We start from the raw sequence: 16,817 nt of genomic DNA, 5'->3' as shown, positions 1-16,817 counted from the left end.
AATTGCCAAAACTGTAAAGATAATGTTTAGTGTCTTGATTTAAATAAAAAACAAGTGGTCGCCATGAGAAAAATTCCCAAATATGAAAATACCCAAGTCAGCTGAGTTTTATGGAGATTTTAATTAATACAAATAAAGGAATTTAAGGGAAGGGAGAGAGAGAGAAAGAGAAAATAGTAGGCCTTAAGAGAGACTAGTCAGTCTTTTATCACTCACCAAAGATCGTCCTAAAGCAAAACTCCAGTCCTTCACTGAAATCCTCAACTCCTCAACTCATTTCAGAGACCCAGCTCCTCCAAACTAACTCCAAACTCCAACTAAGATCAAAGAGACTCCTCTGAACTCCTGACCTCCTTTTAAAGAGAATTTTCTCTTATGTCACCTCCCCTAAATTTTCACATCTACCAATCACAGTAGATGCTTTTCCCCAGGACTGTCCATTCTTAGTTCACATCTCTTTGCTAAGCTTGCCCTTTGTAAGTTGCTTGACCTTTTAGTGATTAATTTAACCTTTATAGGCACTTATCACCTTTTTGTATTAGATCTAAAATAGACCACCTAGCTTAGGGTTTTTGCTTTACTGTAAGTATGAATTGAGGACTTTTCATTGTTCAATCAGGAATTTTACAACTTTACCTTCCCCTAAGGCACTGTCTGAGCAGGGTGGAGTAATTTTAAAGTTCTCAATATATTCCTGACTAAGTACCTCGATTCTAGAAAATGGGGAATAGCTTAATCAAATCTTTTGAAGTAGAGTCTGAGCAGTTTTAAGATTCACACATTCCTCAGTTTTCTGTTTTTCTTTTAATTTTGGTTATGTTGATTTTGTTTATACAAAACCTTTTTAATTGAATGTAATCAAAATTATTCATTTTAATATTCTGTAATGCTCCTTATTCCTTTATAAGTATGACAGGTAAACTATTTCATGCTCCCCTAATTTATCAAGCTCAGAGATTTTAAGTAACTTGTCGAGAGTCATAGGTCTCGTGATCTGACACATCTTGTGCCTCATAAGGCCAGTGGTTTTCTCACTGTATCCCTGTATATATTTTATCCTTCCCTGTCTTCCCTCCTCTCCTTTATCCTCCAGACAATCCTTGAGAGTTTCTTTGCATCTCTAGCATTGTTTTGCACTTAGTTGGTCCTTAAATAAATGTCTGTGGGAATGAGTTGAATAAACCTTTTATTTTCCCAAGCAATCCTAAAGTTTTTATATAATTGTAAGGGAATTACTTGGTTTTTAAATTTTCATTTTGAGACCTTAAATGTACCCACCAATATACATGTCTACCGCCTAACCTTCCTTTGAAATGGAGAGGCTATCAAATGGTTTTATCTTATTTTCTGAAAGGTTAGGGGCAGTTTCCTGGAAAAATGGCTGAGGATTAATAGTGTTTTCTTAATTTTTCTAAAGCCTTATTCCCAACCTTACCACCATGCTAGTTTTTCTGTGATTCTCTGTGACAGTACTCCACTAACTGATGTCTGCAATCTATCTATGTAAGGGGTAAATTTAGGGGTTTTTGGCTAAATATAAATTTAGTTGGTCACCAGGGATTTAATTCAATACCAAATAAAAATACTCAAGTCAGCAATTTATGGTGGTTTAATTAATATAGAGGGAAGGAATTAAGAAGAGAGAGGGAAAGGGGTATAAGATTTCTCCAGCCTAGTCAAAGCCAAGGAAGTTCAGAGAACTCAGCCATGAGGCTTCCTCCAAGATTTACTCTAGCTCGGCTTCCGGCCACAAGGCCTCCTCTGAGTTGAGGGGCCTCCTAGGAGGATAGCATTTTAAGAAAGGTAAAGGAGAAAAAAAGGAGTCAGCTTAAACTCCGAGAGAGAGCTCAGGGAAGACGCATCACCTGAACCACACTATTCAGCTTCTCCCAGTTACCTCATCAAGGACACTCACCACCAGACAAAAGCTGCAGGTACACCAAGGTGCCTCCGCTGCCAGAGAGCCAGAGCCACCTCTCCGTCAAAAGAGACTGAAGAGAGGAAGTGATGTGAAATATATAGACTGTTTTTTACATCACTTCCTTCATCTCATAGCTTAAGCTTGACTTAAAACAGCCCAGGGGGGTCTGTCAGTTGTTTCTGATTTGTCATTTGCTAGTACATGTCTGCCATAGGCCATCCTCCTCAACACTTAATCCTTAATTAGGGGTGTTTATATTCCTGTTTGTTAGACAAAGCAGGGTAGAGTAAATCTAAAATTCACCATCCCCCCTGATGATGATTGGGGGACTGGTCTCCCCAATTGATCACTTAACATAATCATCTTGCACCTCTAAATTCTTTTAACTGCAAGTACATACAAAATTTCACCTTCTAAGAGGAAACTACAATAGTTAGATAGAAGAGGGGAATAAAAGAGAGAAAGACATCAAAACCAATGTTTGCTGGGTACATTGACAAAACCCAATTAGGAGATAGTCCCCTTTTGGAATAAGAGTGTACATTCAAATAAATATTCAATCAAATTTCAGTTCAATCAACCACACCCAAAGTTCATTCTGGATCTTCTTGATGTAGTGTAGGTTTTCTGGCATCTTTCTGCAACAGTTCATTCTCTAGATTTAGGAGTTAGGAAGCTTCTTTCCTTGAAGATCTTTCTCAAACAAAAATTTAAAATCTTGAGTTTTTATTAAAAAATGGAGGATGAACACATTTATCTCCTTTTTTCCTTCTTTTAGCTATAAAGTATCTTTAAAATCTTGATTTGGAAGTAAAAGGGAGAAATTATATAATCAAATGTGATAAAAAGGTTACAGTATACAATGTCAGAAAAGTACATTTTATCCTTTGTCTGAAATGTATGTCAGACACTTTTCAACACTTTAGATGGCTACTTAGAATCAAACAATTATACATGATGTGTCTGTGTGATTTTTATTATTTTTTAATATTATTTTTGATAGATTTTTGATCTATGAGAAGAGTAGTTTTTATTTTAAATTCTTAATTCTTTGCAAACATCCTTAAGCCAAGAAGTTTTATATATTTACTTACATGTTTTACTTATCCTTGATTTCTCTTTTAAAATTTAAAATTAAAATTGTAGAGAATGTAAGAAAAATATTGTAGAGATAGGTAGGTGGTACAGAGGTAGTTAAGTGGAACAGTGGACAGAGTTCAAATATAAACTGAGACACTATGTGAACCTGGGCAAGTCATTTTGCCTGTTTACCTCAGTTTTCTCAAGTATAAAATGAGGATAATTAATATAAGCATCTCAGGATTGTTGTGAGAATCAAATTAGATGATATTTGTAAAGTACTTACTTAATGGGGTATCTGAAACATAGTAGGTGCTTAACAAATTTTTTTTAAAAATTTTCCCACAATATAACTAATTTTTATACAAAATAGCCATAGCACTTATGGTTTAAATTTTGATACTATGATTTTGTCTTAATTCAGTAAGTACTTCTATACTACATCATTTCCAATATAATTCCAAAACTTCCAAAAAGACCATTAATAATTAATAAACTTATCTTGGTTGTGATTGGGAATAGCTTAATGTAGTGGAGAGACCAATGGACTGAGGGTCAGATGATCTTGTTCAAAACTTAGTTCTTTCATTTTCTAGGTGTATGACTTTGGGCAAATGACATTATTCAGTAGGCCAAAGTTCCCTCAGTGGCAAAATGAAGAGGTTGGACAAGATGATCTTTTAGCTTCCTTCCGTTTTTAATAATTGTTTGATTCTTAGTTGAGAATTACTTTTAAATAATAATTGCTAAAGGCATTACTACATTAGACTATAGTATTCAATTTTAATTTTTCAAAGATAGCAAAACTCAACGGATAGTCTTTGTGTCAGATTTTAGTAGTTTAAATGAAGAAATTTAAGAAAAAGGTTGTTCTTTGAAAATGCCATAAAAAGTCATTTGACAATATGACTTCCTTTAGAAAGCACCATCATCCTTCTAGTCACCCAGGTTTATAGCCTAGGTATCATCCTTGACTCCTTATGCTCATTACATACATCCAGGCAGTTATTAAATCTTAGTTCTACCTCCACATATCTTGCATCAATCTTCTCTCAATTCACAGAGCCACTACCCTAGTTCAGGTGCACACATTCCCTGATTTCAGCAGACTCCTTTTAAAATTTAGAATATTTTTCCATGGTTACATGATTCATGATTCCCCCCATGCCCCACCACTCTTTCCTCCCCTCTCCCAGAGCTGACAAGCAATTCCCCTGGGTTATACCTGTATCATTGTTCAAAACCAATTTCCATGTTATTCATATTTGCAGTAGAGTGATCTTTTAAATCAAAACCCTAATCATATACATATTGAACTAAGTGATCTATGAAATGTTTTTCTTCCACATGTCTGTTTCCACAGTTCTTTCTCTGGATGTTGATAGCGTTCTTTCTCAAAAGTTCCTCTGGATTGTCCTGGGTCAGTGCATTGCAGCTAGTTAGAAAAGTCTGTTAGATTCTATTGTGCCACAGTGTATCAGTCTCTGTGTACCATGTTCTTCTGGTTCTGCTCCTTTTACTCTGCATCAATTCCTGGAGGTTGTTCCAGTTCACATGGAATTCTTCCAGTTCATTATTCCTTTTAGGACAATAATATTCCATCACTATCAGATACCACAATTTATTCAGCCATTCTCCAATCAGTGGATGCCCCTTCATTTCCAATTTTTTGCCACCACAAAGAGTGTGGCTTTAAATATTTTTGTACAAGTATTTTTCCCTATTATCTCTTTGGGAGTACAAACCCAGCAGTGATATAGCTGGATCAAAGGGCAGGCATCCCTTTACAGCGCATATAGTTCCAAATTGCCTTACACAATAGTTGGACCATTTCACAACTCCACCAGTAGTGTGTTATTATCCCAGTTTTGCCACCTCCCCTCCAACATCACTTTCCTTTGCTGCCATATTGGCCAGTTGGTTAGGTGTGAGTTGGTGCCTCAGAGTTGTTTCAATCTGCATTTCTCTAATCAGGAGAGATTTAGAACACTTTTTCATGTACTTATTGATAGTTTTGATTTCATCCTGTGAAAACTGCCTATTCATGTCCCTTGACCATTTGTCAACTAGGGAATGGCTTATTTTTTTGTAAAGTCGACTTAGTTCCTTATATATTTGGGAAATTAAACCTTTTTCAGAGAGTTTTGTTATAAAAAATGTTATCCCAGTTTGTTGTTTTCCTTCTAATTTTGGTTGCATTTGGTTTTGTTTGTACAAAACCTTTTTAATTTGATATAATCAAAGTCATTCATTTTACATTATGCAATGCAATGTTCTCTATCTCTTACTTGGTCTTAAATTCCTTCCTTTCCCACAGATCTGACAGACATACTATTCTATGTGCACCTAATTTATTTATTATTTTACTCTTTATATTTAAGTCATTTACCCATTTTGAATTTATCTTAGTATAGGGTGTAAGATGTTGATCTAAACCTGACTTTTCCCAGCAATTTTGGTCAAATAGTGAGTTCTTGTCTCAAAAGCTGGGGCCTGTGGGTTTATTGAACATTAGTTTGCTAAGGTCATTTACCTCTAGTCTATTCTACTGATCCACCTTTCAGTACCATATTGTTTTGATGACCACTGCTTTATAGTACAGTCTAAGAACTGGTACTGCTGGCCCCCTTCCCACCCTTCACATTTTTTTTTCATTATTTCCCTTGATAGACTTGATCTTTTGTTCTTCCAGATGAACTTTGTTATAATTTTTTCTAATTCTATAAAAAAGTTTTTTGGTAGTTTGATAGGTATGGCACTGAATAAATAGATTTAATTTGGGTAGGATTGTCATTTTTATTATATTAGCTGGTCCTTCCCAGGAGCAATTAATATTTTTTCAATTCTTTAGTTCTAGTTTTAATTATGTAAAAATGTTTTATAGTTGTGTTCATATAATTCCTGTGTTTGTTTTGGCAGATAGATTCCTAAATATTTTATATTGTCTAGAGTGATTTTAAATGCAGTTTCTTTTTCTAACTCTTGCTGCTGAGTTTTTTGGAAATAGAAATAGAAATTCTGATGATTTATGTGGGTTTATCTTGTACCCTCCAACTTGGCTAAAGTTGTTAATTATTTTCACTGATCTTTTAGTTGATTTTCTGGAGTTTTTTAAGTAGACCATCATGTCATCTACAAAGAGTGATAGCTTAGTCTCCTCATTGCCAATTTTAATACCTTCAATTTATTTTTCTTCTCTAATTGCTACTGCTAGTATTTCTAGTACAATGTTAAATAATAGAGGTGATAATGGGCATCCTTGTTTCACTCCTGATCTTATTGGGAATGCATCTAATTTATCCCCATTGCAGATGATGTTTGCTGATGGTTTTAAATAGATACTTTTTATTATTTTTAGGAAAGACCCTTCTATTCCCATATTTTCTAGTGTTTTCAGTAGGAGTGGATGTTGTATTTTGTGAAAGGATTTTTCAGCATCTATTGAGATAATCATGTGATTTCTGTTGGTTTAGTTATTGATATGGTTAATTATGTGGATGTTTTTCCTAATATTAAACTCTCCTTATATTCCTGATATAAATCCCACCTGATCACAGTGAATAATCCTTGTGATAACTTACTGAAGTCTTTTTGCTAGTATTCTATTTAAGATTTTTGTATTTCTATTTATTAAGGAGATTGGTCTGTAGTTTTCTTTCTCTGCTTTTTGTCTGCCTGACTTTGAAAGCAGTACCATATTTGTGTCATAAAAGGAATTTGGCAACACATTGTAAACCTCAAAATTTCTTAGACTTATAAATGTTGGAAATTTCACCATTGGGAAATTTCATACTTGGAAAATTTCTTACTGATAGTCTATTGGAATGTGAACCCCATTGGCATGGGAGGTTCCTTCTCTCCCTACTTAAGATTACTTTAGGACAGAAACCTTTTGCTGAACAATGGAAAGGGCTTTGACCTATGCTTAAGCACAGAACAGGAATTTCTTTGAGTCATGATTGATTTTAGAATTGATACAATAGAGATACTTGGAATGACAGAACCAGGTCTTGGAAAATACAATTTCCACCCCACTCAGTCCTAACAGGATTTAGGAAGGGCTGCAGCATAGATCAAAATTTGATTATTCCAATCTCTACCCTACTCAGGGTAACAGGATTTAGGAAGGGCTGTAGGAAAAGATCGAGATTTAATTATTTGAGAATATGACCTTCAACAGACATGTGCAAAGCCCTGGGTTAAGCTAGAGCCACCATTGGCACAGGGAGACATGGACAGTGATTGGTAGATGTGAGAACTGAGGGGAGGGAACTTGGATGGTTTCCTTAAAGATAGAGGGGTCTGAGGACTGAGGGGGGGTTGGAGAGTTTTGGCTCTGAGTGGTTGGAGAGGTGCTCTGAGAAGCTTGCTCTGAAGGAAGCTGGAGGTGGAGTCCTCTGAGACTGTTTCTCCATTTTGGTCACGTGAGTAATAGGGACTGATCTCCTTTCTTTGCCTCAGCTATCTAAGGGCTTGGGCCTTTTGGCCCAGCCTAAACAGAAGGGGTATTTAAGCCCTATTCCCTTCTCTCCCCTTTCTCTCTCCCTCTCTCTCTCTATCTCCAATTCCTTTCTTCCTCCTGTTTGTAATTAAACTCTATAAAAGGTTGAAGGCTGACTTGAGTTTTCATTTAGGAATTACATAGCTGAATTCCTTGGCGAACTTAAATTAATATATATCAGTCTTTTAAAGTGATTTTCTTGTCACAACTTCTTTGCTTATTTTGTCAAATTTGTATAGTATTGGGATTAATTGTTCTTTAAATATTTTATAGAATTCACTTGTGAATCCATCTGGCCCTGGGGATTTTTTCTTAGGAAGTTCCTTGATGGTTTGTTCAATTTCTTTTTTTGAGATGGGAATTATTTAAGTATTCTATTTCCTCTTTTGTTAATCTAGGAAATTTATAAATATTCACCCATTTCACCTAGATTGTCATATTTGTTGCTATATAATTGAACAAAATAGTTCTTAATAATTAACTTAATTTCCTCTTCATTAGAGGTGAGATCACCCTTTTAATTTTTGATACTGTTAATTTGATTCTCTTCTTTTTTATTAGATTAACTAGTATTTCATTTTTTTATGTACCAGCTCCTAGTCTTTTTTTTTTTTTAATAAACATTATTTGGTCATTTCCAAACATTATTCATTGGAAACAAAAATCATTTTCTTTTACTCCCCCCCCCCCCCATCTCTCCCATAGCTGACGCATGTTTCCACTGGGTATCACATGTGTTCTTGACTTGAACCCATTTCTGTGTTGTTGGTATTTGCATTAGAGTGTTCATTTAGAGTCTCTCCTCAGTCATATCCCCTACACCCCTGTAGTCAAGCAGTTGCTTTTCCTCGGTGTTTTTACTCTGCTTGTGGATAGTGTTTTTTAGATCCCTGCAGATTGTTCAGGGACATTGCATTGCCACTAATGGAGAAGTCCATTACCTTTGATTGTACCACAGTGTATCAGTCTCTGTGTATAATGATTTCCTGGTTCTGCTCCTTTCGCTCTGCATCACTTCCTGGAGGTTGTTCCAGACTCCATGGAATTCCTCCACTTTATTATTCCTTTGAGCACAATAGTATTCCATCACCAACATATTCCACAATTTGTTCAGCCATTCCCCAATTGAAGGGCATCCCCTCATTTTCCAATTTTTGGCCACCACAAAGAGTGCAGCTATGAATATTTGTGTACAAGTCTTTTTCCTTATTATCTCTTTGGGGTACAAACCCAGCAGTGCTATGGCTGGATCAAAGGGCAGACAGTCTTTTTTATCTCCCTTTGGGCATAGTTCCAAATTGCCCTCCAGAATGGTTGAATCAATTCGCAACAACACCAGCAATGAATTAGTGTCCCTATTTTGCCCCATCCCCTCCAGCATTCATTACTTTCCATAGCTGTCATGTTAGCCAATATGCTAGGTGTGAAGTGATACCTCAGAGTTGTTTTTCCAGCTCCTAGTCTTATTTATTAGTTTAATAGTTCTTTTACTTTCAATTTTATCAATTTATCCTTTAATTTTTAGGATTTCTAATTTAGTTTTTATCTGGGGATTTTTAATTTGTTCTTTTTCTAATTTTTTAAGTTGTAAGCCCAATTCATTAATCTCTTCCCTCTCTATTTTGTTGGTATAGACATGCAGAGAAAGAAATTTTCCTGAGTGGTGCTTTGTCTGTATCACATAGGTTTTGATATAATGTCTCCTCATTGTCATTCTCTTTAGTGAAGTCTGTAATTGTTTCTATGATTTCTTCTTTGACCTACCAGTTTTGAAGCATTTGATTATTTAGTTTACAATTAATTTAAAATTTGTCTTTCCATGGGCCTTGTTAATTATAATTTTTACTGCACTTTGATCTGAAAAAGTGGCATTTATTATTTCTGCTTTTGTGCATTTGTTTGCAATATTTCTATGCCCTAGTTTATGGTCGGTCTTTGTATATGTACCATGTACTTTTGAGAAGAATTTATATTCCTTTTTATCCCTGTTCAGTTTTCTCCAGATATCTATTTAACTAAAAATTTTTTTTAGTATTTTATTTACTTTCCTTACTTCTTATTTATTTTTTGGTTCAATTTATCTAGTAAAAGGGGGAGGTTGAGATTCCCCACTAATATGGTCTTCCTATCTATTTCCTCATTGAGCTCCTTCAGTTTTTCCTTTAGAAATCTAGATGCTATACCATTTGGTGCATAAATGTTTAATAATAATATTACTTCATCATTTATAATACCTTTTAGAAAAATGTAATTTCCTTTATTTATTTTAATCAGATCAATTTCTACTTTGGCTTTGTCTGGTATCATGATTGCTACCCTTGCTTTTTTTTACTTAAGATGATTCATAATAACTGCTCCAGGCTTTTACCTTGAATCTGAGTGTGTCACCCTGCCTCAGATGTATTTCTTGTGAACAACATGTAGTAGGATTCTGGTTTTTAATCTACTCTGCTGTTCTGTTTAATGAGTGAGTTCATCCCATTCACATTTAGTGTTATGATTATTATTTCCCTGTGTATTTCCCTTTATAGTATTATCCCCTTTAGATCCTGCTCTATTCCCTTTCACTCTGTTCTTCCTCACCAGAATTTTGCTTTTTGTCACCCTCACCCAGTAACCCCTCCCTTCAATTTCCCCCCACTTCCTTTGTCTTGTTCCCCTTCTACTTCTCTGCAGGTTATAGCCCACTGATTATACTTGTTTTTCCCTCTCTGAGCCATTTACAATGAGGGTAAATTTTAAGCATTGCCCATCACCACCCTTGTCCTCCCCTCTCTATATTGATTTTTCTTGCCTCTTTATGTTATATAATTTATCCCATTCTCTCTCTCCCTTCCCGTTTGTCTCAGTGTAAACCTCTCTTTCAGCCCTTAATTGATTTCTTTACATGTCATTCATATGCATACATATCATATAATACTTACATACCATTCCATATCATCACATTTACATATACATAATATACATCATATTATAATCAGCTTACTTTTCCACCCTCTTTCTGAGTGAATTACCTCTATCTTCTCTCCTTTTAAGAGATGTTTTTGAGAATTACAGAAATCCCCTTTCCGTGTAGACATATAAACATTTTTACCGTGGTGAGTCCCTTAAATTTTCTCTTTCTTATTTACCTTTCTGTGCTTCTCTTGTGTCTTGTATTTGGCCTTCACATTTTTAGTTTAGGTTTGGCTTATTCCTCAAGAATGCTTGGAAATCTCCTGTCTTATTGAATGTCTATTTTTCCTCCTGAAAGAATATACTCAGTTTTGCTGGGTAGGTGACTCTGGATTGTAAACCCAAATCCTTTGCCTTCTTGAATATTGTATTCCATGCATTGCAATATTCTAATGTAGAAGCCACTAGGTCCTAGGTAATCATAATTGTAGCTCCATGGTATTTGAATGTTTTCTTTCTGGCTGCTTGGAAGTATTTTTTTCCTTGGCTTGGTGGCTCTTGAATTTAGCTATTACATTCCTGGAAGTTGTCAATTGAGCATTTCTTTCTGGAGGCAATCTGAGAATTCTTTCAATTTCAATTTTATTTTTTCATTTAAGTATCTCTGGGCAATTATCTTTGATAATTTCTTGTAATATGATATCCAAGGTTTTTTCTTCTTCATGGCTTTCCAGCAGTCCAATATTTCTCAGAGTGTCTCTCCTAGATCTGTTTTCTAGGTCTGTTGTTTTCTCAATAAGATATTTCATGTTTTTCTCTTTTAAAAAAAATTCCTTTGATTCTGCTTTATTGTTTCTTGATTTCTCATGAAATCATTATTTTCTAGATCATCAATTCTGATTTTTAATGCCTAGTTTTCCCCTGTCACTTTTTGGTGCTCCTTTTTCAATTAACCCATTTCTTCTTGCATCACTTTTCTTTCTCATTGCATCACTTTCATTTCTCTTTCCTATTCTTTGTCTGCTTAATTTGTTTTTGAAGTCTTTTTTTGAGCTCTTCCAGATTCAGTGTCCAATCCATATTTTTCTTTTGGACTTTGCATGTGTTTCCTTTGCTTTTGCTGTCCTCCTCTGTGTTTGCACCTTGCTCTTTGTCTCCATAAAAACTCTTAATAATTAGGTGCTTTTTTTGTTTTTTTGCTCACTTTTTCCTATCTAATTATAGGTAGGCTCTGTTTTCTGGAAAGTTGGGGTACCAGCTTAAACTTCAGTCCTTTCTTTTTTTAATTTTATTTATTTATTTAGTCAATTTCATACAGAAATTCCTTAGTTACAAAAATCATATATTTGGCCCTCCCTTCCCCTCTCTCTTCCCGTAACCGACGCGCAATTCCACTGTGTATTACATGTGTCCTTGATCAGAACCTATTTCCATGCTGTTGATGTTTGCACTAGGAGGTTCATTTAGGGTATATATCCCCAATCATAATCCCCCTCAACCCATGTAATCAAGCAGTTATTTTTCTTCGGTGTTTTTACTCCCACAGTTTTCCCTCTGAATGTGGATAGTATTCTTTCTCATAGATCCCTCTGGGTTGTTCATGATCACTGCATTGCCACAAATGGAGAAGTCTATTATATTCGATTGTACCACAGTGTATCAATCTCTGTGTACAATGTTCTCCTGGTTCTGCTCCTTTCGCTCTGCATCACTTCCTGGAGGTTGTTCCATTTCCCATGGAATTCCTCCAGTTTATTATATGAATTTTAAAACTACTCCACCCTACTCATGCTGTATTTTAGAAGATCTGATTTAGCTATTTCCTGATTAGTAACAATGGAGATACTTGGTTTAACAGAATCAAGTCTTGGGAACTATACATTTTCTCCACCCTATATAATTTAACAAGGTCAGGAATGCCTGCACCATATTAAAAGATTTAATTATCTGAGGAAATGGCCTTCAACAGACATGTGCAGAAACAGCGGATAGACCCCTAAGCTGACCTAAGTCAGGCTAAGCTATTATTGGTACAGATGATATGCAGGAAAGTGATGTAAAACTGTTTCTATAAGGCACATCACTTCCTCTCTCTCCCTCTTTCCCCAGAGAGGTGACTTTGGCTGGCAGTGTGCTAAGCGTTCCAACATCTTGGCATGGTGGCAGTTATTCTATGGGTTTGGCTATGAGTTTTCCCTTCAACTGATTCAGGTTCAGGCATCTTGTTTGAGCCCTTTGGAGTTCAGGCTGATTCTTTCCTCCTTACTCTTCAAAACCTTATCTTCCTAGAGCCTCTGGTATTCCTCCTGGCACTAGCTAGGCGGAAGAAATCCTACACCCTTTTCCTTCTTCCTTTTTATTAATTTCTTTCCACTATATAAATTAAATCACCATAAATTTCCAGCTGACTTGGTTATATTTCTTTTATATTTGGGATATCCATGGTGAGCAAATAATTAACATAGTTTAGGTCTCAACGCTAAATTATCCTTTACAATTATTCCTTTTAGCACAATAGTATTCCATCACCAACATATACCACAATTTGTTCAGCCATTCCCCAATTGTAGGGCATCCCCTCATTTTCCAACTTTTGGCCACCACAAAGAGTGCAGCTATGAATATTCGTGTACCAGTCTTTTTCCTTATTATCTCTTTGGGGTGCAAACCCAGCAGTGCTATGGCTGGATCAAAGGGCAGACAGTCCTTTATTGCCCTTTGGGGTAATTGCCCTCTAGAATGGTCAGATCAATTTACAACTCCACCAGCAATGAATTAATGTTCCGACTTTGCCACATCCCCTCCAGCATTCATTACTTTCCTTTGCTGTCATGTTAGCCAATCTGCTAGATGTGAGGTGATACCTCAGAGTTGTTTTGATTTGCATCTCTCTGATTATAAGAGATTTAGAACACTTTTTCATGTGCTTATTAATATTTTTGATTTCTTTAACTGAGAACTGCCTATTCATGTCCCTAGCCCATTTATCAATGGGAGAATGACTTGATTTTTTTGTACAATAGATTTAACTCTTTGTAAATTTGAGTAATTAGACCTTTGTCAGAGGTTTTTTTAATGAAGATTGTTTCCCAATTTGTTTCTTTCCTTCTGATTTTAGTTACATTGGTTTTGTTTGTATAAAACCTTTTTAATTTGATGTAATCAAAATGATTTATTTTACATTTTGTGACTCTTTCTAAGTCTTGTTTGGTTTTAAAATCTTTCCCGTCCCAAAGGTCTGACGTGTATACTATTCTGTGTTCACCTAATTTACTTATAGTTTCCTTCTTTAAGTTCAAGCCATTCACCCATTCTGAGTTTATCTTGGTGTAGGGTGTGAAGTGTTGATCCAGACCTAATCTCTCCCACACTATCTTCCAATTTCCCCATCATTTTTTATCAAATAGTGGATTTTGGTCCCCAAATCTGGGGTCTTTGGGTTTGTCATAGACTGTCATGCTGAGGTCATTTACGCTAAGCCTGTTCCACTTATTCTCCTTTCTGTCTCTTAGCCAGTAACAAATTGTTTTGATGGGACCACTGCTTTATAATATAGTTTGAGATCTTGGAATGCAAGGCCACCTTCCTTTGTGTTTTTTTTTCCATTATTTCCCTGGATATCCTTTATCCTTTGTTCTTCCAAATGAACTTTGTTTTGTTTTTTTCTAATTCAGTAAAAATGTTTTTGGAAGTTCAATGGGCATGGCACTAAATAGATAGATAAGTTTGGGTAGGATGATCATTTTTATTATATTCGCTCATCCTACCCATGAGCAGTTAATATTTTTCCAATTGCTCAAGTCTAGTTTTAGTTGTGTGGAGAGTGTTTTGTAGTTGTGTTCATATAGTTCCTGTTTGTCTCGGCAGATAGATTCCTAAGTATTTTATATTGTCTAAGGCAGTGGTTCTCAACCTTTCTAATGCCGTGACCCCACAATACAGTTCCTCATGTTGTAGTGACCCCAAACCAAAAAATTATTTTGGTGGCTACTTCAAAACTGTAATTTTGCTACAGTTATGATTTGGAATGTAAATACCTGATATGCATTATGTATTCTCATTGCTACAAATTGAGAGGTTGAGAACCGGTGGTCTAAGGTGATTTTGAATGGAATTTATCTGTCTAATTCTTGCAGCTGAGATGTGTTGGAGATATATAGAAATGCTGATGACTTATGTGGGTTTATTTTGTATCCTGCAACTTTGCTGAAGTTGTTGATTATTTCTACTAGCTTTTTGGTTGATTCTCTAGAATTTCTTTAAGTAGACCATCATGTCATCCGCAAAGAGTGACAGCTTGGTCTCCTCGGTGCCTATTTTAATACCTTCAATTTCTTTTTTTTCTCTAATTGTTACTGCTAGTGTTTCTAGTACAATGTTAAATAATTGATAATGGGCATCCTTGTTTCACTCCTGATCTTATTGGGAATGCATCTAATTTATCCCCATTGCAGATAATGTTTGCTGATGGTTTTAGATATATACTGTTTATTATTTTTAGGAAAGACCCTTCTATTCCTATATTTGCTAGTGTTTTTAATAGGAATGTGTGTTGTATTTTGTCAAATGCCTTTTCTGCGTCTATTGATAATCATGTGAATTTTGTTGGTTTGCTTGTTGATATGGTCAATTATGTGGATGGTTTTCCTAATATTGAACCATCCTTGCATTCCTGGTATAAATCCTACTTGATCATAGTGAATGACCCTCCTGATCACTTGCTGGAGTCTTTATGCTAGTATCCTGCTTAAGATTTTTGCATCTATGTTCATTAGGGAGATTGGTCTGTAGTTTTCTTTCTCCGTTTTTGACCTGCCTGGCTTTGGAATCAGTACCATGTTTGTGTCATAAAAGGAATTTGGTAGCACTCCCTCTTTGCTTTTTTGTCAAATAGTTTGTATAGTATTGGGATTAGCTGTTCTTTGAATGTTTGATAGAATTCACTTGTGAATCCATCTGGCCCTGGGGATTTTTTCTTAGGGAGTTCTTTGATGGCCTGTTGGATTTCTTTTTTTGATATGGGATTATTTAAAAATTCTATTTCTTTTGTTAGTCTAGGCAATTTATATTTTTGTAAATATTCATCCATATCACCTAGATTGGCACATTTATTGCCATATCATTGGGCAAAGAAGTTTTTAATGATTGCCTTAATTTCCTCTTCATTGGAAGAAGGTCCCCCTTTTCATCTATGATACTGTTTATTTGCTTTTCTTTCCTTTTTTTAATTAGATTGACCAGTACTTTGTCTATTTTGTTTGTTTTTTCAAAGTACCAGCTTCTTGTCTTATTTATTAGTTCAATAGTTCTGTCACTTTTGATTTTATTAATTTCGCCCTTAATTTTTAGGATCTCTGATTTGGTTTTCTTCTGGGGGTTTTTTATTTGTTCGCTTTCAAGTTTTTTGATTTGCATGTCCAATTCATTGATCTCTGCCCTCCTTTATTTGTTAATATATGCACTTAGGGATATGAATTTTCCTCTGATTCCTGCTTTGGCTGCATCCCATAAGGTTTGAAAGGATGTCTCACCATTGTCTTCAATGAAATTATTAATTGTTTCTATGATTTGTTCTGTAACTAACCGATTCTGGTTAACTTTTTGATCTAAATTGGTAATGCATTCATGCCTTTAAAGAATCATTATGACACAATGGATAGAGTACAGAAGTTGGAATCAGAAAGGTTTTAATCCTGCAGAAATTCTTAACTACTTTTGTGACCTAGAGCAAGTAAAGTCAACCTCTTTTTTTTCAGCCTTAGTTTCCTAATCTGTAAAATGAGAATGGCAGTCTTCAAATTTAACCTCCTAGGATTGTTAAGAAAATTAAAAATTAGATAATATATGTAAAGTGCTTTGCAAACATTAAGGTGCTTTCTAAATTTCAGTTATTGTTATGAATTGCTCAGGTTATTTCCTGTAACTGACATGATTTCTCTCTTCTCTTTGCTTGAATTTCTACCCATCTTGATTCAATTCAACTCAGTTCTCATTTCTTTCAGGAAGCTATCTTCTGCTTCCTAGCTGGTAAAGAATTTAGTTCTCAGATTACACAAAGCATTTTGTTTTACAACTCTAGATGTATGTAATATGTTTGTCATGTAACGTATATTAAAGCTATCTTTGCTGCTGTATTATGTCTCTACTGTAAATCCCATGAGGATAGGGACAGGGTATTATCTAAACTGTCTTTCTCTCAGGGCCTCACAGCAGGAGTCTACTTAATGTTTGTGCGTGTTTGAACTATACCTTCCTGTTCTCTTTCCCCTTATTGCTAAACTTCCAGAAAGTGGACTATACTTGCTATTTCTGCTTACTTACTAACTGTTCACCCTAATTGTATGTTTCTTTTGTGGCAGGAACAGTTGGCATCTTGAGTTATACAGTTTCAAAACCTTGGAGTCATCCTTACTTGACTCC

The 16,817-nt window shown here is 35.3% G+C and overlaps 1 protein-coding gene across 2 annotated transcripts in view; it reads left to right on the top strand.

The window, feature by feature from the left end:
* MTMR6 (myotubularin related protein 6) overlaps positions 1 to 16,817 on the top strand; it is a 66,857-nt gene that overhangs the window by 6,607 nt on the left and 43,433 nt on the right. The gene's annotated exons all lie outside the window — the stretch shown is intronic.

Source organism: Monodelphis domestica, chromosome 4, assembly GCF_027887165.1.
Source record: "Monodelphis domestica isolate mMonDom1 chromosome 4, mMonDom1.pri, whole genome shotgun sequence".
In the NCBI taxonomy this organism is placed as follows: Eukaryota; Metazoa; Chordata; class Mammalia; order Didelphimorphia; family Didelphidae; genus Monodelphis; species Monodelphis domestica.
This window is presented reverse-complemented; position numbering and strand designations above follow the sequence as displayed.